Source organism: Paroedura picta, chromosome 2 (assembly GCF_049243985.1).
Source record: "Paroedura picta isolate Pp20150507F chromosome 2, Ppicta_v3.0, whole genome shotgun sequence".
Lineage (NCBI taxonomy): Eukaryota > Metazoa > Chordata > Lepidosauria > Squamata > Gekkonidae > Paroedura > Paroedura picta.
In genome coordinates, this window is record NC_135370.1 from 68,219,083 (window position 1) to 68,241,062 (window position 21,980).

At 41.8% G+C, this 21,980-nt stretch overlaps 1 long non-coding RNA gene across 1 annotated transcript in view; it reads left to right on the plus strand.

Annotated features, from left to right (window-relative positions):
- LOC143829514 (uncharacterized) overlaps positions 1-19,879 on the plus strand; it is a 66,368-nt gene extending 46,489 nt beyond the window's left edge. The window contains exons 3-4 of the long non-coding RNA XR_013228178.1: positions 7,987-8,082; positions 18,111-19,879. This is a non-coding gene — a long non-coding RNA (uncharacterized LOC143829514). The remainder of the gene's footprint in view (positions 1-7,986; positions 8,083-18,110) is intronic.
- The last annotated feature ends 2,101 nt before the right edge of the window (positions 19,880-21,980 follow it).

Below are 21,980 nucleotides of genomic sequence, written 5' to 3' on the forward strand. Positions count from 1 at the left end.
TGGAGCGAGCAGCGGGGGTGTCCCTGCACACCCCCGCGTGGCAATACTGTCCCATCATAGCATGGCAATCCCACCACCATGGGGATCAACAAATGCCCCATTTACCTCCAGGACACTGCAAAGCCAAATGGGACATTTCATGTCCCTGCTGGGACATAATAGGTGGGGGAGGAGCCGGGACTAGTCTTTCCACCTCTCTCCCGTATGCACAGGCCTGTCCTGGTATGGGTGTTTATGGAGGCTCTAGGGTGGGCCAGGGTTGGGAGGGGACCAGGCTGATAGTGACAACGTGCATCTGTGGGGATTTCCCCAGCTGACATGTGAGCGCTGGCCCAGCTCATCACTCCCATGCATAATTGGTCAACAAACGGTTGGAAAACAAATCTTTCCTTCCAGATTTCTTTAAAGAGCTGGAAAGTTCAGCATAGGAATCAATATGTAATTCCCTTTCAGATGCTGGATATAGGCTTAACAGGGCTAACTGGTACAAATATTATAGCCTCACAGCTTGCTCAAGTTTGTTGCTTTTCTAGGACTCAATACAGACGAAATCCATGAACAGACTCTTGTTTTAAAAGTGGATATGCAACAAATAGCATTCCTTTCTCCCCCGGGTATAAATGTTAATGTTAACAGTCTGAGTTTGCGTTAATGTTTTGCACTTAGTACATCTTCATGCTATGCTCACTTTGTTTTTGCTATCATGGTTGTTTCCTCCCACTGACTAATAAAACACCACTAACAAAAAAATTTCAATTGACAGGTTTGAAGATATACATTGGAGTAAATCACATTGATGCCAATGTAACTTTTTCCAAATGGGCTGTGTAGGATATAATATTTGTGTTATGACAGTTTTCCCCTTTCATTTTATTGCCAAGGCTGTTACCTTTTATACTCAGGTCTAGACACCTGCGTACAAATAGCACTGACCCCAAACAATCTTCTATTGCTGTTTTTGTCTTCAGAAAGCATCTCCATTTTGGTGTGCTTTTAAAATTCTCCCTTGAAAGTGACTCTTTTTTTTTTTTGTCTAATTCCTGTAGTAGTAAAAGCTACTAAAGGTTACTTTGGTAAGACTCCAGGGACTGGGCAGCTCATGAACAAGCCCACAAGGAAAACCTCAGGAAAGCTGTATAGTCTTTGAATTCAATCATGGTCATGGAAGCTTCCAAAAAAGGCTCATTCAAAGGTTGGGAACAATCCCTTTTGATATCTCTCAGTCAGGTTTCCCCCATGGCAAGAGAGGAAAAATGATCCAGCTCTAGAAGAGAATGAACATGTAGCACATCAATTAATGTTTTTTTTTAAATTATCCTTCATTTAGACTGTTTATGCATTGGAGGTTTCATGCTGGGCTGCAGGCTGGAGTTTAGTCATGGCAGGTTGCCCCACCTCTTCCTGCAACCACATGGGGGAGCATTTGGCCCGGTGTACTTCATCCGCCCCCAATTTGTGCTTCTGCATGGGATCTGGGGCAGTGAAGTTCCTAGTGCATAAACGGTCTTATATGCCACAATCATCCTTTCAGGTCGGTTAGGCTGACAGTGTGCGACTGGCCCAGAGTTACCCACTGAATGTCCATGGCAGAATGAGAATTTGAACCTGAGTCTATCAGATTCTAGTTTATACTCTAACCATTACTCCACACTGCAACTCTAAACCTTGGGACTCTTTATTGTGAATTGGCTCTCAAAATTATATCCTAAATGTAGCTACCAGAGCCATCTGAAACAAAGGTGCCCCTTCTAAACTAACTGACTTCAGTAAACTAAGAAGGATATAACTGTGCTTCAGATGACACATCTAAGTATGGTAGTAGGCAAAATATCGTATGTGGGTGGCAGGTCAACATGGACAGAGAGATGGTCAAGAGGCGCCTGGCTGCATTGGATAAGTTCAGATCCCCTGGGCCAGATGCTGTGCACCTGAGAATGCTTCTGGAGAGCTTGCAGAACCTCCATCCATCATCTCTAGGACCTCTTGGAGGACTGGAGACATGCTAGAAGACTGAAGGAGAGCAAACATTATCCCAATCTCCAAAAAAGGGAGGAGAGATTACATGGGAAACTATAGGCCTGTGAGTCTGACCACAGTTGCAAGGAAGATAATGGGGCAGATTTTAAAGGGGGTGATCTGCAAACATCTGAAGGACAATTTGTTGATCTGGATAGATCAGTATAGTTTTGTTTCCTACAGCAGGGGTAGTCAACCTGTGGTCCTCCAGATGTCCATGGACTACAATTCCCATGATCCCCTGCCAGCAAATGCTGGCATGGGCTCATGGGAATTGTAGTCCATGGACATCTGGAGGACCACAGGTTGACTACCTCTGTCCTACAGGACCGATCTGGTTTCCTTCTTTGACCAAGTGACGGGCTTACTAGATCATGAAAGCTCAGCTGATGTTGCTTACCTGGATTTCAGTAAGGCTTTTGACAAGGTTCCCCATGATGTTCTGATGGGTAAACTAGATAACTGTAGACTGGATTTTTGGATGGGTAGAGTGATAAGGAAATGGCTAGAAAACTGCACCCAAAGAGTGGTTGTTAGTTGTATTTTATCAGGGTGGAAGGAGGTGAGCGGTGGAGTGCCACAGGGCCGGGTACTGGGTCCAGTACTTTTCAATGTTTTTATCAATGATCTGGATAAAGAGGCAAAGGAACTCCTAATTAAATTTGCAGGTGACACCAGTTTTGGAGGAGTAGCAAATACTCCAGAAGATAGAGATAAAGTTCAACAAGATCTGAACATGCTGGAAAAGTGGGCAAATTAGAAAAAGATGCAATTCAGTAATAAGTGTAGAGTTCTACATCTGAGTCATAAAAATGAGAAGCATGCATACTCGATGGGTGATACGCTTATTGGTTGCAATGTCCGTAAATGAGATCTTGGTATACTTGTGGACTGTAAGTTAAATATGGGCCGACATTGTGATGCAGCAGTAAAGAAGGTGAATGCAGATGTTAAATCCATGGGTTCAAAGGAAGCCAGGAACACTGGGAGTTCAATCAGCTCTTTATTGGGATACCATCATGCTGTTACATGAGACAAAACTGAAATGAGGAACCCCTGAGAAACATCAACTTATATATAATAGCCAGCAATGCATCTTCCTGTCAGTGTGGACCAATTTGGTCAGTTTTGGTTTAATTTCTGTGAAAGAACAATTGCATAATTTTATGGTTGGGGATCACCACAACATGAGGAACTGTATTAAAGGAAGGTTGAGAATCACTGATCTAAATAATCCTGAACCACAACTGGTGTGTGTGTGTGGGGGGGGGAGATCAGCCTGATGTCATTTCAAAGAATCCACTTGTTCTTTTTCAAAGAGTTATTAATTCACTTTGGCACCTGACAAGTTCTCCATAGCCTTCAATTCATAAGCTTTTTAAAGGGAGGAGCAGTGAGTTAAAAGAGAGAACAATAATAATAGTAAAGGTATCCCCTGTGCAAGCACCGAGTCATGTCTGACCCTTGGGGTGACGCCCTCTAGCGTTTCCATGGCAGACTCAATACGGGGTGGTTTGCCAGTGCCTTCCCCAGTCATTACCGTTTACCCCCCAGCAAGCTGGGTACTCATTTTACCATCCTCGGAAGGATGGAAGGCTGAGTCAACCTTGAGCTGGCTGCTGGGATCGAACTCCCAACCTCATGGGCAAAGCTTTCAGACAGCTGCCTTACCACTCTGCGCCACAAGAGGCTCATTATAATAATAATAGTATGTAGTCCTAAATATTAGAAGTCATTTTGGCTACTGCTTTGCAATTTCTTTTTAAATTCTGTAACGTATTCAATAAGTACATTTCAACATCCCTGTGGATTATGGACTTTTAAACAAATGGGTAAGGAAACCAGAAGGAGGTAAGAAGGTGTCCACTTTTACAAGAAACCTGTGGAAATTTTGTTACCTATTCATGGGAAGTCAATTACGTTATTCCCCCCACCCCCAGTTGTTATTCTAGAGATGCATTTATGTAGAGTGTTGGGCTATTAATCTACAGAATTTAATTTCTTAAGTAAAACTTGGTTGGTTACATTTCTGAACAGGAATGGCAGTGGGCAGATACACCTTTTCTCCAGTATTTATAAATGCAAATATACACACATAAACACTAAAGCTTAGCCCACCATTTATACATAGTAGATATTAGAATGTGTGTGTTTATTATATCAATCTTACTGTGAAATCATTATGCATTCTTAGTAGCCCAGTCCTGATATTCCAATGCTAGTTCACGGCTGATGCCAGTGTAGTTGTATGCTCTGTCAGCAAAGAAGAGAAAAATAAATGAGAGACTTCCCACTCAGGTTCAGATTACATAACAATTACATGAGAGTCCATGCTGATCCTGCTGCCACTCACCTATGTGTGGCATGCCCATGACAGGTGCGGAAGGGAGCAGCTGAACAGCACATTATGATGGGGGTCACCCCCACATGTGGCATACAGCATACTGTAAGCAGAACTACGGTATGAATGGGAAGAGCTCTAGAATAAATACACACCATGGAGCTCCATGGATTTAGGATTGGAGGACTATGTACCCACATCCCCTTTTGCAAAATGCAAACATGTGGAAGAAAATAGATCCACCCTGATGCCCACCACATGCCTCTACAGCTCAGCCAGAATGCCCAGTATCCTTTTACACAGGTGTCAGGGGTTCTCAGGAGCACCAGCTTTTTGCCAGGCAAAGGGGAGGCAGTACCCATGAAATCAACAGCCATAGAGTTACAGGAACGTTCCTAGAGTGGTGCCCCCTGAATGTTGGTGTCTGAAATGGAGTACCTGCAAGAGTTCTGAGCAGGGTTATCCTTTAATGACCAAAATGTCTGGTTTTTTCTTTGGCTGGTTGCACAGGATTTGTCCTGTGCCCTATCTATGCAAAAAGGCTCTTTCTGTGGGGATTCCAAGCCCACCTGTGTGTATTCTACATGTGTGTGTTATAAGATCAGGGAGATGCAGCCCTAATGCAGGTGCCCTGTCATCTGAGGCTTTCTTGGTTGTGTCCTCCTCCATCTGGAACCAACTCCCTCACTGTAGCCATCAATATGGTAGCAATATGCTTCACCTTTGAAGACTTTTTCCCGAGAAGTCTTTAATTTTCTGGGCCTTGGGGAATAAAACAAGAGATATTGCCTGATTCCTTCCTGCTTCCACTGGAATGGATGGATTTATGGATGAACTAAATAGAAACAGATTTTGAAAGACTGTTTTCATTTCATGGATTTTGTAAATTTTTTGAATTGTAATTTAAAAAAAATAAATTGCTATTTTAAAATTATTGCTGTTGTTTCATATGGAGCCGTTGGGCCTGCTATTTATTTTGTATTGCAATCTGGCTTGGGTGCCTCCTAGCCAAAGAGTGAGAAAGAAATAAAGACATGAATACAAATAAATGAATTGGTCCATGAGTATGTCGTGATGAAAGCTAGATACTCTAGCCCTCCACTAGCCTGAGTAAGCATCAGCTGCTGATTCAGGGAGAGTTCTATAATCACTGAGAACAAAGAGTCTTTGTCGAAAGTAGACCTCCAGAGACTTAAGTGCCCTTTATGAACTTCTCACCACAACTGCTGAAATGGAATATCACTGAACACCATAGTAACAAATGTGCTCAGGACGAATGTTTGGGCTGATAGAAAATACAATCTCCCGTAAGTGAGATTGGCAATAACTGGTAGTTTATATTATTCGACATGCCATTACTCTTAAAAGAAGCCCACTAAATGCTTCCATTTCCAAACTCATCTCAGTCGAAAACAGGGTAGGAGGGTAAATGAGAGTCATCTACAGTTCATCTCCAAAGCCGCAGTACTTGTAATGAAATTTTCCCCTTCTCCATTCCATTTCCTGATGAAATGATAGGACGGGTTCTCGATGAGAATAAGAGAGAGAGAGATGTTTACGAGAAGTGAACGTAATACAAATATCAGTCATGAATGCTGAGTGCGGCTAATATCCACATGAGGGACGGAGGACAGAATGTTAAGCAAGTGTTATTTCACAACCCGGGCAGTTAATTTACAGAGTCATTTTAGCTACAGTTCTGGCTGAGAACAAACTGACACACGCACACGATTAACTTGTATCAACCTTCTTTATCAGCTTTGCACATGCATTCATCTTTGGGGCTTGATTTCATAGTGCCTCTCTTTTCCCTGCCAGACACCTGAATGATAAGCAGCACATTTGCTAAGCACTCACATTGTTGGCTTTACCTCCCCAGAACTAAGAGCAGATGTTTATCTTCGAAGAGAAAGCTGCCTCTCATTTGTTTTCGCGGAAACACTGGAGCTCCCTTTACAGCCACTGCCACCGCAATTATCATTGCAGGCGTCCGGAGATAGCGATTTTTCTATTTGCACTTCATGGCTGGTCCTTGGAAAGTTTAATGAATGAAGTCACTTTGTTATATAACTATTTGATAGACTTGCCATTGGACTCCTAACTGGAGGTGCCTAAACATGCAAGACATTTATTACCTGGAGAAAAAGACAGAGGTGATTGAAAGCAGTGACATTCTGTGACTTTTGATTGTTTCATTTCATTGCCTTAAATTGGGCTTGGGGAAAATATCAGCTCATTACAGATTTCTTTCCTCCTTTGTTTGACTGATATTATGGAAAGAAGGTGAACTATACAGTATTCAAAAGGGCGAATGTACACGAATGTACAGGGCGAATGTACACGAACATATGCCGGAGCATGAACTGTTATAGTCAGGTTCTATGGAAATGAAAGAATTCAGTGGAAAAATTCCATTTGTTACTTATGATATCTACACCATATCTCCCCAACAAGATCACGTTGTATTATATTTGTTCTAGAGACCTGAAGCACACATTTGTCCTAGTTATTTCAAATGAAACTTTAGACTTCATTTCTGGGCTATGAGCACCTTCTCTTGCCCAATTTCCTTTTTCTTCCAAAAAACCCCCTGGGTGTTGCTTTCTCTTAATAACCCCAGTCACTTAGAGCACTCCTCCTTCCCCTGCTTCTTTACTTGAGGAGCTTATTTGTGGCCTGCTCCTGTTCAGCATCATAATAGTTTGGTATCCAGAAGAACTTCTGGTTGGCCAAAACAACTATGCCAATTAATAACTAAACCTTTGACTGCTAGAAACTTCATCCTTGCCATCTTGACCATACTGAAACAGTACTTTAAAATCTAGATATCCAGGCTTCTGATGGCTGTTTGGGGAGAAGGTCCTCTATGGTGGCAGGAAGGTTCCACCATGCGGGGGTGCGGTGGGTGGGTGTTTTATTTCACTAGAAAGTGGGATTACCTTCTACACAATCCCACATTCCTGTAAAATAAACAAGACATGCTCTTGTCCACCCTGCAGTGCCATGAAGCACTACAAAGCTGTCCAGGACATTCTTTGTCCCCTGCGGGCCTGTATAAGACAGGGAGGAATTGGGCCTGCAAGGCCCGGCTCTTCCCATCCAGACAGGCCTACTGCAGGATAAACCCTGTTGTCCACCGCAGCATCGAAAGGGAATGCAGAAAAATCCCTGTTCCCTTAGTGCGGGGCTTCTGGCTCCTGATCTGCACCAAGCTTGGGAGAGTGGCGGCCTGGCAGTGGCATTATTTAAACCCAGGGATTAGCTCCAGGTTCATATAGACACCACCCAGACCTTTATCGCCCATGCAGAATTGGCCCATTTCTTTCATCCTATTAAAGGTCCTCTTAGGCAAAATCACCTTGAACAAATTGCCTGTTGTGGGTCTCAAAAGTGAAATTCAAGATGGTGTTCAGCTTGCAGCTCAGCCAGAAAATGCTGTTCTGTGTGTGTGCTTCCATGCAGTTTCACTGTTTTCCCATCACATTCCCCCCATCTTGATATCTTCAGCAGTGTGTTTATCTATTTTACTCTTGGTGTAATTCTTTGTGAGAGTATTGGAGTAGTCCCTTTGAAGTTTTAGCTTTTGTTTCTCTACCTTTGCTGGAAATGTTTTCTCTCCCCTTTTTCAGAGTAAAGGCATGTCGATGGACCCCTGGAAAGACTTTCATTTGAGGAGGAAACTATATTGATGAATAGTGCCTCTTTTCTTTGTTTGAACATTGCAGGTAAAAGTTCTCAGCATGTTTTTTTAGCCCACTTTCTTTACGTTATGTTAGCCTTCTCTCTCACTGAAACAACCTCTCTTTTCAGGTACACTTTGTGGAAGGATGCTACCTTTCTTAACTGTATTGTATTCCTGAGAGGAAGCAACAATAATTAGTGCAGATTGATTGTTAAAAATGGAGCTTGTCATCTTGTTTTTTAACAGCATATTCCACCTCTGCTTTTTCTGTATAAAGCTTTCCATATGCCATCCTTTTTTGTTCATTAGGACGCCCCACATAAAGCTGTCCCTTGCTTTATTAGCTGGGGAAATATTGTGATGGACCCCTAGTCTCAGGAGAGATACAGCTGGGCAATTAGCCTCAAGGCTCCTGTTCGCTGATCAAAGATGAAAGAGCAACTGTTGAAATCAGCTTCAAGCAACCCCTTTGTTCAGCATTGCTTTTGTAGCTGCTTCCCTGCCCTTGGTTTACAAGGGGAGGGGGTTGCCTCACACTGAACAACCATGTTTGGAACTGCCTTCAAATTAACTAGAGGGAGATCATTTTTTGCCTGATTTACAGTAGCCTTCTACACATGACCTCTCTGGGCATTGATTGTATTTGTGGAGAGGAAAACAGACAAGACCATGCTGCCCCCTCCCTGTGATCACTGATTTGTAAAATTGGAGCTTATGCACAGAGGCAGCAGACTACTTTGCTGTGAATGGTGGCATTCAGAAATCTGCATCCTCAATCACAAGAAGAGAGTATATGAAGAAGAAGAGTTGATTTTTATATGGCGCTTTTCTCTACCAGAAGGATTCTCAAAGCGATTACAGTCGCTTTTCCTCTGCCTGCAACAGACACCCTGTGAGGTAGGTGAGGCTGAGAGAGCCCTGATATCACTGCTCGGTCAGAACAGTTTTATCAGTGCCGTTGCAAGCCCAAGGTCACCGAGCTGGTTGCATGTAGGGGTGTGCAGAATCGAACCCGGCTCGCCAGATTAGAAGTCTGCACTCCTAACAACTACACCAAAATGGCTCTCATATGTGTGGCCTACATCTGAGCACATAGGAGGCAGGTACTCAAGCCAATAACAATAGAGGAAAGAACTCTTGCACACTATCCCTCTATGTTTGGAAGGGTCATGTGTAACTAAGGCTGGTTTAATGAAAGCTTGAGTTTACTGGTTGTGCTCTGACTGGATTGGCAGAAATCAGCCAACTAATGGTAACCACCTAGGACTTCCAAGGCAAGAGACATTCAGAGGTGATTTGTCATTGGTTGCCTCCATAGTGCAGCACAAGTTTTCCTTGGTGATCTCCCAGCCACATAAAGATCAGAGCTGACCTTGTTTGGTTTCTAAGATCTGATGAGCTTGGTATAGCCTGAGGTACCCAAGCCAGGGCTGTATGGCTGGGGGGTTGGAAAGGGAAAGCCCTCCTTTGATGCTAGATTGGTCAAACACTTCATCAGTCAAACACTTAGTCATTTCACATAAGGGGGGGAGGGATATATGGAGTTTGGCAACTCTTACTCTGACTTCTTTTTTCCCTTTTTTATTGCATGAGGTTAAAGGCTATAAAAATAGCTGTCCAAGCAGTAATAAATGTAGCAGTAAAAGCACAAGAAGGATAAAAACAATGTTAAAATTCTCAGGACCAGGACATAGCACAGATTACAACATGTTGAAGATCAGGGCAGAAGCTTTTTCATGAATCTTCTTTGCAGCCAAAATTTTTCACAATTATTTTGTTTGTGGTGACTAAGGGGGAGACAGTATCTTGAAATTGGCAGCAATCATGCTGTTCCCTAAGCATCTCAGTAAACACAGACTATCACAAAAGTTTTCCAATGCATTAAGTGGAATAAAAATTCCTCCCAATACTGAAATCTGCTGAGTGTGGTGGGGAAGTTTGAACAAGGAATATTAATCAGCAGAACGGAGGGACAGAGTGGCAGTAGTGAACGCACAGGGTAGACTGGGGCTTTGTTTTTATTTTGCAGAAAAGTGGAAACACAATCCCATCTCCCTGCAAAACAAAAAAATCTGCTCTCCCCCCAAGGCAAAACTTGTCCTCTGTGCCAACATCACTCTGGGGTGGGGAGACATTTCAGCAGCCAGATTAGAAATCCGCATTCCTAAACATTACACCCAGCTGGGTTTACACTAGTCTGTTCCACTTAATATTTTAGGTAAGGCCTTGGTGGAGGAGCTTGTCTCCTGGCTTAAGTAACACCCACTCAGGGTAGCTGCCCCACCTCTGAGTGCCTCCTCCTCCAACTGGCTTGCCTGTTTGTCCAGGTGCCAGCCAATCACCTTCCGTCCCCCACGCCTGACCACCCCCTCCTCCTTCCACTTCCCTCTCAGGCTCAGAGGTTGCAGATCCCTGTTGTGCGAGAGCTGCCCTTGCCGGTGAGTTTCCTGTCTGGGGATCTCCCACCTGAAATCTTTCCAGTTCCGGGGGGGGGGGGGGGGAGGGAGGGAGAGGCCATCCTCAGAGTTCTTCCACACACACAATCTGGCACCTGTTGTATTCCTGAATGGGGCTTGTCCCCTAGTATTCTAATAAGGCTATGTTCAGATTCCTAAGAGTGGTGCTTTCCTTGGTTTGTTATTGAGAAAGGCTTCAAAGTGAAAAACTGCCCCTTATTATTTATTAGCAAAGACTTGGGGAAGATGGGATGTTTTTGTCATCAGCTGTTCTGTGTTTGCCTTTTAAATACCTTCCCAAGCCTTGCAAGCAGCACTGCCAGCCAAGGTTTTGGAGGAGATTTAAAGGGCTCAGCACACCAAGCAGCTGATCATGACAGAAGGGCCACACCCTTTAAATGCCTCTCCAAGCCTTTGCAGGCACCTATGCATATAAAAGAGCCTATTGTGGTGCAGAGTGGTAAAGCAGCGACATGCTGTCTGAAACTGTCTGCCCATGAGGTTGGGAGTTCGATCTCAGCCTTCCATCTTTCCGAGGTCGGTAAAATGAGTACCCAGCTTGCTGGGGGGTAAACGGTAATGACTGGGGAAGGCACTGGCAAACCACCCCGTATTGAGTCTGCCATGAAAACGCTAGAGGGCGTCACCCCAAGGGTCAGACATGACCCAATGCTTGCACAGGGGATACCTTTACCTTTATGCATGTAAAGGGAGGCATGTAAATTGAACCATCATCTACAGCCATTCCTTTATGTTTTGCAATTTCTAAGGACATTATTGAGAAAATGGCTTTAATTATGGATTGTTTGATTTTGCTTGGTTTGTAAATTGTTTGTGTATTAATTTGGGTAAAGACACAACCTCAGATTCTGCAAACAAAACAATGGGGGTGTTATGTCCATTGGAATACTGTAGAAAGACTGCTAACAGTGATACTTCCTGCAATAATCAAGAGGTACTCTGTTATAAATTGCAGATTGTCAGTTATAATGTTATAAAAGCAGGGCTAATTTGTTAAGTGCCATTTCCACATTGCTGGTGAAATGTGAACACCTTTGACCTTGGAAGCAACCTCCTGCACATCACTGAAGTGATAATAATGGGATATATTCTTCAAGTGCAGCTGAAGAGAACCAAATGGCTGCCTGGGCCAAATGAGCAGAAACGGGAGTGGGAGAAGCTGTTAGCAGATGAGGAAATAAGCATCAGTTTCCAAGAGATATCAGTTTCGGATATCAAAACCATCATTTCTGTAATGGTGATGAACTTCCCTACCGACAATAGCTTTTCAAGAACACCTTCATGCACCACCAGGAACTTGGAAGTGATCTTCTGACACCTTTACAATAGATTCTCAGATCATGAAGGTAGCATCCTAGGCATTTTTCCATCTTTGCCACGTGAAGCTACTTGCATCCTACTTGACCCCCCAAAATTTAGTCACAGTTATTCATGTGACAATAGCTTTCAGGTTAGATTACTGATGAATCTATCTATTGATCTTAATATATCACCCCTCATATGTAGGTTCGAGGTAGTTCACCCCTCCACTGAGTTAGAACCTGATTACAGTGAGATGATATAATGGAGCACCATGAGTTTTTAATAATTTTTTTATTTAGTACCTATTTATCCCACCCTTCCTCCAAGGAGCTCAGCTACACGCTTTTCCCTTTCCCATTTTATCCAGTCAACAACCTTTGTGAGATACTTAAACCAAAAAAAAAAAAATGATTGGCTTATGGTCACCCAGTTATAGGATTACCAACTAACTAGAATAGCAATATTCTTTCCCTTTAACTGATATTTAATAAGATTGTATTGACTAGAGGATGATATTCACTCCAAGAAACCCCATGGTTTCACAAAATCCTGGTTGAGAAACCCTGGTGCAACCACTGCAACCCCTCTTCTCACAGGCAGAGTGAGAAAAGACCAAATGGTTGGAGAAGGATTAAAAAAGCAAATGAGAGGGAAATTAAAGTGACAGGGCAATTGTCTCCAGGCCTTTTGGCAACCCTACACAGCAAAATTCATAAGAAAGTGAAAATTTGAATTCAGGCTTACCAGGTCCTTGGTGTAGTGGTTAGGTATGTAGACTTCTAATCGGGCGAGCTGGGTTTGATTCTGCACTCCTCCACATGCAGCCAGCTGAGTGACCTTGGGCTAACCACAGCATTGATAAAGCTGTTCTGACCAAGCAGAATATCAGGGCTCTCTCAGCCTCACCCACCTCACAGGATGTCTGTTGTGGGGAGAGAAAAGGAAGGAGATAGTAAGCCGCTTTGAGACTCTTTCGAGTAGAGAAAAGTGGAATATAATAACCAACTCTTCTACTTCTATCCTAACATACTACTCACTGTAACCACTACACTGCACTGACTCTCAGTAGCTCTAAGCCACACTGAGTCTTAGATTCTTCTTTTGCCAGATCGTTCTTCTTAGTATGCCATGTGTACTGTCTGAGGTGAATTAAAGACTCCTAATTTGCTGCCAGCAGAGAAAAAATGTTTTGCCCCATCCCATTTTTTCTGGCTACCCTAGTGCCTTGATAGAGTTCTATTTTCCAGAGTGGAAACATCAACTGATGCAGCTGCACAGATGCTTCCACAGTTTTGTAGCCAGCAGCATATTACCATGAGTCATGGCAATTTGCTGATTGGGTTGATCCTCACACCTGTTCAGAACCATTCTGATGAAAGAAAACCCTGACTCATCACTTGGCCTCTCTACCCAGACTTTCTTCTTAATGACAGATTGCCACTTTGCAGCTGTGAATCAATTTGGAAAAAAAGCTTTCAAACAATTCCATGTCTGGTGCTGTTGTTGTAGGTCACTCAGGAGAACCATGGTCCTATGTGGAAATAAGATGGTATCCAGAGATGTTCCACAAACTGTAAGAGCAAGGGTTAATCAGGGCCATGCTTACTTATAACCTGCTCTCCGTACAGTGGTGATGCCATGAATTAGATGTGGTAATAATAAAATATAGACATATTATTTATCTTTAGATTTAATCTGATGCCGTCAAATAAAGAAAAACTCTCAAGGCATACAAACATTAAAATACAAATACTAAACTGAAAAATACTTGGAACAGCAAAATCAACTATGTATGGTTCTCCATGCAGATTAAAACATCCACAGTATGCTGTCGACTCAAGGAAAAAATGATTTTAGGATTCATTGGGAAGAGCCTGTGGTTCAGTGTTCAAACATCTGTTTTGCAAGCAGAAGGTGACCTAGATTCAGACACTGGCATCTCCAGTTAAAAGGATCAGATAGCAGATAATGCCAAAGACCTCTCACACAGAACCAATAGATTGGCTGTCCGTTCAGATTTCTGATCTTGATAGACTTGATAGTCTGACTTAGAAGAAGGCGGCTTCGAGTGATCGTGCGATTCCAGAGAGCCACGGAGAAAATGCAATCATGTCTGCAAAACAACAACAATAGTAATAATACACTAGTCTCTCCCAACAGCCTATTTCTTACACTCCTATAGGCAAAGGGAGGGGAGAGAGAAGACTGGGAGGCAAACAAGCAGCTGAAGATAGAGAAGGCAGAGAGTGAGAGGAAAGGCTATATTTTATTATTACCACATCTAATTCATGGCATCACCACTGTACGGAGAGCAGAAGAACAGCAGGTAGGTGGATATTTATTATTATATAGTACATGTTTATTCTTCCCTTCCTCCAAAGAGGTCAAGATACTGGACATTGTTCTTCTGTCCTCCATGTTACTCTCACAAATAACCCTCTTAGGTGTGCTGGAGTGTGAGTTACTGGCCCAAGGCCATCCAGTAAGCTTCATGGGCAGGTAAAGTTTTTTTTTTACTAAAGTGCTTTTCTACCCAAATGGACCCAAATCAGCACCAGGGAAAATAAACCAGTAAAAACAGAACAAAACAAAACACTCAGGTTGTGTGTGTGTGTATTTTCTCACATTGATTGGCTCCCTGTACATGTGGAATTAAGGGGGTACATTTTCAGGTCCAAATGCATTCTATGAATATAGACTTCAGCAAGTGAAAACCAAACAAACAGAACTCTACCTTCCACATTGTTTTCTCAGTCCCAAACTATGACCTCCCATTCCAACTCTATTTTCGGATTCCCATTCAATACCAGCTTCTTCAGTATTGACAACTGCAGCCTTTGATGAAAGGCCCCTGGATGTTTTCACGTATGTATGTTTGGTTTTCATTCCTGCTTTATCAAGGGCTTTGAAGCATCCTAAAAGGTCATTTACTGCATGTTTTTCCCCCCAATGCTTGGGAGAGAAAATCAGGATAGTTCAGATCACAGTTTTCAAGAGACTGAACAGAGTGTATGACGAAAGTATTAAAGGAATGCAGAGTTTAGTGCACAACATTTTTTTCTGACAATGTGGAAAATGTTGCACAGCAAGATTCAAATAATGTGGGGATTTCTGCACCCATTAAATGTAGTGAAATGCTTACCTTATGTAGTCATTATATTCCAGTCCCTCCATATGACATCAGCAACATCCAGCATCTGGGTGGTAACTGGCTGGCTATATCCTCCATTTTAAAGCGCTAGTTGGGGAATCACATAGTGGATTATCCAGCTTATTCAGCTCTAGCTAAGGGAGAGCAACCAGCAGGCAACCAGCAGAGGGAAGGTATGGTGGCTCAAACATGCTAAAGTCGCCTACCTCATCCTGCTCTTGCACCCGCCTCCCTCTCCCTTGTTCCAGGGAATGGGAATTTCTTTTTTAAATGGACTAATTTCCTGGAGCAGCGAATAGGCAGACAAGTGTGCAGGTGATGTATCTGAAAAAGTAAGCAGTGACTCATGAAAGCTGATACCCTGCAACATATTTTGTTAGCCCTTAGGTGTTACTGGACACTTGCTTTTTTCTACTGCTACAAAGAGACTAACACAGACCCATTATGCATGGCAGCATTCCATTGCCCTGGGGCAAAAAGCCCGCCACCCCCCAATTATACATGGGGTCAGAGCTTCCTCGGTGCATGCCGGCTGCCCTGGCGGAGGAGGAGCCAGGCGTGAAAGCCCGGATCCTCCGACTATGCACAGGGCTGCCCGACCCAGCCCTCACCTGTGCCCAGGCCGCTACCAGGCATGCAGAAGAATCCATGTTTTTTTAACACGGGTCTTCTGATGGCCTGGGTTGGGCCAGGCCTCGGTTGGCGGTGATGTCGGGCATAATTGGGAATTTCCCCAAAAGCCCTGTCACCACCATTTCAGGTGTTCTGGCCCATGCATAATGGGTCACGGTTACTCATTTTGTTGGACTTGGAGAACACCACCACAGCCAGCATGAAGAGCAAGTGGGAGGTCTGCAGTGTGTGTGTGTGTGTGGGATCAGCAAAAAAAATCCTCCCTCCTAGGGTGGGTTCCAGAGTTACCATCAGGGTAACCCTTGCATTGGTTAAATCAGGACCCTCACTCCCAATGAAAGAGAGTTCTTGACTGCAAGTTGGACAGCGGGTGTGGGTTAGAACTCTTGCACTGCCATCTCTTAATGTTTAATGGTCAATGTTTAATGTTTTTAAGGGGTTTTTAGGGGTTTTTAGGGGTTGTACTGGTTTTTATTGTTTTATTGTGAATTGCCACGAGTTCGAATGGAGAGTGGCAGTATACACATTTGAAAAATATATATATATATTAGTGGAACTGTATTGTGGGATCCAAGCCAACATCCAGGTTTTAAAAAAATAAATAATGGGAGAATAAGGGATTACTAAGAGATCAGTCTACTCCATAAAAATATCATCAACTATGGCACACCAAATTTAGGGACATCTTTGAAAGGGAAGAATGTCACAAGCATCCCTCATTTCAGGTGCTGGGAAGAATGCATACTTCTCTGAACATTTCTTGCAGTGTTCTTTGCATCAAAGGCAAAGGAATCAGGGAAAGAAAAACACAATTCCTTGTTTCATATACATTTGGTGCATTTCATAAACCTGTTCTTTGGAAAAAGACAGATGCACTAATGCTTCTGGAGAGTCAAGATGTTTGTTGGTTTGAGGATCCAGTTTTTACACCATCAATTTTAATTGTTTGTTTCCTTGACTGTAATGAAATAAGAAGATAATGAGTTCTACATTGTTCACTAATTGACTGCTAAAGATGAGAGACAGTCATCCAACTGTAAATTGCTGCTTTACTGTAATATGTGGATATTTCAGTGGAAACAGTCACAAATACATCTGTTCTCACATAAAATCAAATCTTTTGTTATGAAAATAAGCTGACATAGGGAGCCATTAAAAAATAACCATGATGAATTTTGTTGATTAGAATTTGGTGGATTGTTAGAGTTATTGACATCCTAGAAATATTCCTCGTCACAAAGCTACGAAACAACTATGCAAAATTACAGGTCCTTCTCTCTTGAAGATAGGAGCCATGGAATGTAAACAACAATAAAATACAAAATTATGCAAATAGTTTAAATTTTGTTTATCTCAAAATGCTGCTAAAGCTGAACATTCTGAAAGTGGCCCATTAATCCAAGATCACATTGTTGTACAATTTTCAACTGCAACATTCCAAGTTTCATCTTGGAATGGAAGCTTCTTATAGTTGGGATAACCACATATTTTAAGAACTTTTGACCAGCTTTCTGTTGTTTGTCTAGCTCACATAGTAAGTAAATCATCATCAGGCCCATGCTTTCTCAACATGTGTTTTGTGAAACTCTGGGGTTGCTTGATGGCTACGGAAGAGTTTCTCTGATTGGTTGGGAGTAAATTAAGTTTCTATATATTTTTTAAATTTTATATAAATAGGTGATATGACAATATATGGGTATGTCAAGCTACCCACCCACTCCTCCCAAAATGGCCAGTGGAAGGCCTGGAGAGGGGTCCTGGTCATAAAAATGTTTGCTGGCTGAGAGTCCATGCACATGATAATGACTGGTATCCAGAGAGGTACGCACTCTATTTTAACTTATCTATACATTCTGGACCATTTCTGGCACTGGGGAAGCAGGGGGCCAAGGAGCAGGATGTCACACCTGGTGACATGTGACGTTTGGAGATGTGGATGGGAGGTGTGGCATGATGGCATCACTTCCCAAGTTTCTCAAAGCCTGAAGAATATTTCAGGGGGTTCTCAATGTTAAAAAGGTTGAGAAAGGCTGATCTAGTCAATCCATACAGTAAACATTCTGATTTATAGAACTGCATGAAAAATGGAGCTCCCTGAGAGGGAAGAAACTGAGAGTCAAGTGAAAACTGAAATGGTTGTTCTGGGAAGAAAGAGCCCAGCCACTGAAGGGTTCAGTAGGCTTGGGAGACTGGATCAAATGGAGGAGACTGGATATTGCAGCCTTTTTCAACCTCTTGATCATGGAGGCAGTCCTGAAGTATTTTCCCATATTTGTGGTGTCAGGATGTCAGCTAGCCATGTCTCCCTGCCATGCCCATGGAACTGACATGTCACTGGAAGTGATTTAACTGTTGTGTGATACTGAAACCACTGCATTGCCAGGGTTACAAACTTCCAGGTGGAGTCTGGGAATCTCCAAGAACTACAAACTGCTCTGCTTTGCTTTGTGTAAAGAACAATACCTGTACTCTAGGCTGACTATTAACTTGTTCTTCTTTATTATGCAGGACTCTGGTTGTTCCACTGAAAGCAACGACAGAATGCAGTAACCTTCTGGTAATCCAGGAACTCTACAAGGCTAGAGAGCACACAAGTGTCAAAGAGTGCAGCAACTTTAAGACCATCACATTAATTCTCACAACAATAAAATGATATTCAAAATCTTACAGAAAAGACTGTTATCATATATGGAATGGAAAATGCTATATATTGAAACCTGACTCAGAAAAAGAAGAGATTCTGGGGTTGATGAACCCCCTGTTGAGACAGCCTATGTTAGATCATAGGTTAGATCTTACCAACTCTTCTGCTGGTGAATAAAAGAAGGGGCTCCTTTGTATTTGGGGGATAGTGCAACTCTTGTGAAAAGCTACATACAGAAGAATAGCTATAGTGAGGGGTAAATCAAACAACATCAAGCAGCTAAACTGATGAATTTAGAACCTCTTAACAGTTTTTTTTGGGGGGGAGTTATCAGTTTAAGTGGTTACTCCTCAAAAAGAAATCTGGTCCAAATTAATATGGATAAACACATTAATGTTATAAACATTCAGAATTAGGAGGATTTTGAGCAGGTCCCTATTATGACCCAATTATCATGTACCAGCACAAGAACACTAAAACTATGTAGACAATGAAGTTCTCCCTTCTCCCCTTTATATTAAGGTGAGACTGCATGGGAAGAGAAAGGAAGGTTCAATTCATAGTTGGAAGTCTTCAAAAGGACTTCAGTATTCAGCCTTCAGATTGTTCCGTGTCCCTTCTTAAATGGAATTGAGAAAACTTCAAAGATCAGGATCAAAAAGTAAACCACACGGATACACAAAAATTACCAACATCAGTTCTTGATAATGTTTTAGCTATTGGACTGTCCGTGCTTGAAATCAAAGGGTTTTACTTTTTTTTAAATGACCACATCAGTGCCTTATCTATAACAGCAATATGACTTTCTCTCATTTTGCTAGTTCAGACTTATCTGAAGGTCTCTGTAAAGAACAAAAGCATTTCTTATCTTACAAGCACTCCCTGTTTTATTGGCCTGTTGCTGCTCTGCACGGTGCCCATGACTCATGCCAAACTTTACATGTTCTATAATGGGAAGCAGCAGGGGCAGTATGAAACTGACTGCTGTTTACATCGGCTAGAATAATAGGGCAAAATTATCACTGTACCACAACTGGACTAAAGAAGTCACCATTCTGTCAATATGAAGGAATGATAAAGGCAACGTTATTATGAAACAGACATTTAAAGGAATATTTATTAAAAATCTTCTAGGAGTCAGATTTTTTTTGTATAAGAAAATTAATTTTATGCGGTCTGAGTGCCATTTTCTACTAATAGTGCATAGGTCTGAGGGTTTTAATTAATGAATGTATTTATATCCCAACTTGTCTCATGCCTTTCAAGGCAGCTTACAAATCATGTTTATAACTATTACAAGTTCAAAGCAGCTGAACCCCCAAATAATTGCCTCCTGCAAGAGATACTTGCAGTTATATTCCATTAAAAGCCTTGACAAATATAATGGCCTTGCATTGTCTCCTAAAAAAAACCCTAAAACTCCCCTGATCTCCTTAGGTAAGTCCACAGTAGGAATGACAGTGGAAAAAGTATGCCTTCCAGCTGATACCTTAAGTTGGGTGGCCACCTGAATACTATGGTTGATTCATGGGGATTTATGGGAGGTATTGTCTTTAAATCTGTGTATCCTTGGCCATGAAGGGCTTTCAAGGACATAACTACAAACCTGAGTTGAACTTTAAAACAATCTGAAAGCCAGTATAGTTGTTTAAGATAGGCTGGATATGCTCCTGCCAGCTAACTCCTGACAATAATTAGTTTTCCATATATATTTCCTGTTCCAGGGAAAGATAATTGAAATGAGGGGGAATGCTGAGCTGTTCACATAAGGCTTCACAGACATTAGTGAGCTCATCTGATCGGCAAGCTAGAACAAAATAATGCTATTCCATAAATTACTAGTGCGGTAACAATGAATTAATATGGGAGACTCAAATGCAAATTCTGTTTTTTGAACTTTTGTAAACTCTCATAGACCATGAAGACCCTGACATTTCTAAGTTTCAATATTTATTTATTTACATGATTTATACTTGGCCTTTCTTACTTGGGCTCAAGGCAGATTACACAGAGTGAGTCAATATAAATGACAGGGTGGGACATTGAATAAAAAAATAACATAGGGCAAGGGTTGTACAACCAATCAAGATCCTAAAAACTGAACTAAACCAAAGCATAAATATTAACATGACATAGCAAATAATGTGACCATTACATAATAAGATCCTAGTTTCAGTAAGCTAAACGCAGTAATATAGGCCACAGTCCCTAAAAATCTGTCCAAATAATTTTGTGAATCATTTAGCACAGTGCAACTCTAGTGCTTGTGTAGAAAAGCTGTCTTGGATAATTCAGTTTTGTCAGGTGAAAACCATGAGAATGGGAGCCTTCCTGACCTGTTGAGGCAGGCCATTCCACAAGGTGAGGGCCACAACAGAGAAAGTACATGTACTTACAGTTGTTGATTTTGCCTATTGTCAGGTTGGCACCTGTGGAAGACTTTGCTAAGGAGGCACATAAGGAGAGAGGCAATTTCACAAGTATGAAGAATCTAAGGCCATGAAAGGTGATGACAAGTACCTTAAAATGATCCCAGTAACAGATGGGCAACCAGTGAAGTGGCATTAAAATGGGAGCAATATGTATGCTTTGTTTAGCTCTTGACAAAAGCCAGGATGTTCTGACCAGTTGGAGTTTCTGAGCTGAATTTGAGGGGAGACCAATGTACAGTGCATTGCAGTAGCAGTCTTGATGTTACTGTGGTATAGATACAGGTGGTCAGATCAGCCATATCAAAGTAAGGGGCCATCTTTTGAGCTAGATGGAGTAGAAAGAAAGTTTATTTTTTTGCAGCTCGATTAACTTGTTTCTTCAGCAATAACTTTGGGCCAGTACAACCCAAGCCTCTTAGCTGAATCAGCAAGCAATATGTGGATAATTCAGCATGATCATTCAAAGAAAACGTTTTTAAATACATGGATTTGACATGCATAATACTCATGAACTAATTGTTGCATATTTTGATAATTACAACTGTATTTCTGAACTTTATATCTATTTTTTCAGTATCTAATAGTTTAACTCTGGGATTCTGGGAATGAACAAACAACAAAAGATGGATAACAAACTCAACCCAAAATGTTCCAATTTTGTCAAGCTACCACAAATAAAATAAAATAACATATTATATTATATATTCTGGAAGTGAATCCAGAGCTGCCATTTCTTCTAGGTTTATTTTTCCACAGGCAGGCCTTCTGAAGAAGCCTCAGTGTAATGAAGAGGAAAAGGGGTTGATGTCCACCCAGTTGCCTGCTTACTGCTTTGCTTGAAGCTTGTTTGTCACCATTCCTTAGGACCAAGATCTCATTATGTATTTTCTAATATGAGAAGCCTGAATCAGGTAACTTTGCCAGGAGATAAAGAAAGGCTGGAGGAGAGGGAGAAAAATGACTACAGTCTGCTGAAGACTTCATCTCCTAAAAGCAATTACGCTATAAAAAGCTGGCTTTTAATTATCTCCTAGACTGGAGTTTCACAGTGACATTAGCAAAGTCTGGGGGATTAGCTGGAAGAAGATGGGGTGGAAATTTGGTATGCAAAAAAAAAAAAAAGGCTTATTTGCTCCCCATTCTTTTCCTTTCCTTTTCAATGCTCTTTGGCTTTAAGCCTTAAACCATTATATCTTATCACATGGGGGAATCATAAAAGTTTATTAATTTTAATTTTATGTTGAATAGCCAAGTGATAGGATGCCAGTAACCTGGTAGTATATGGATCCACATCCTGTAATA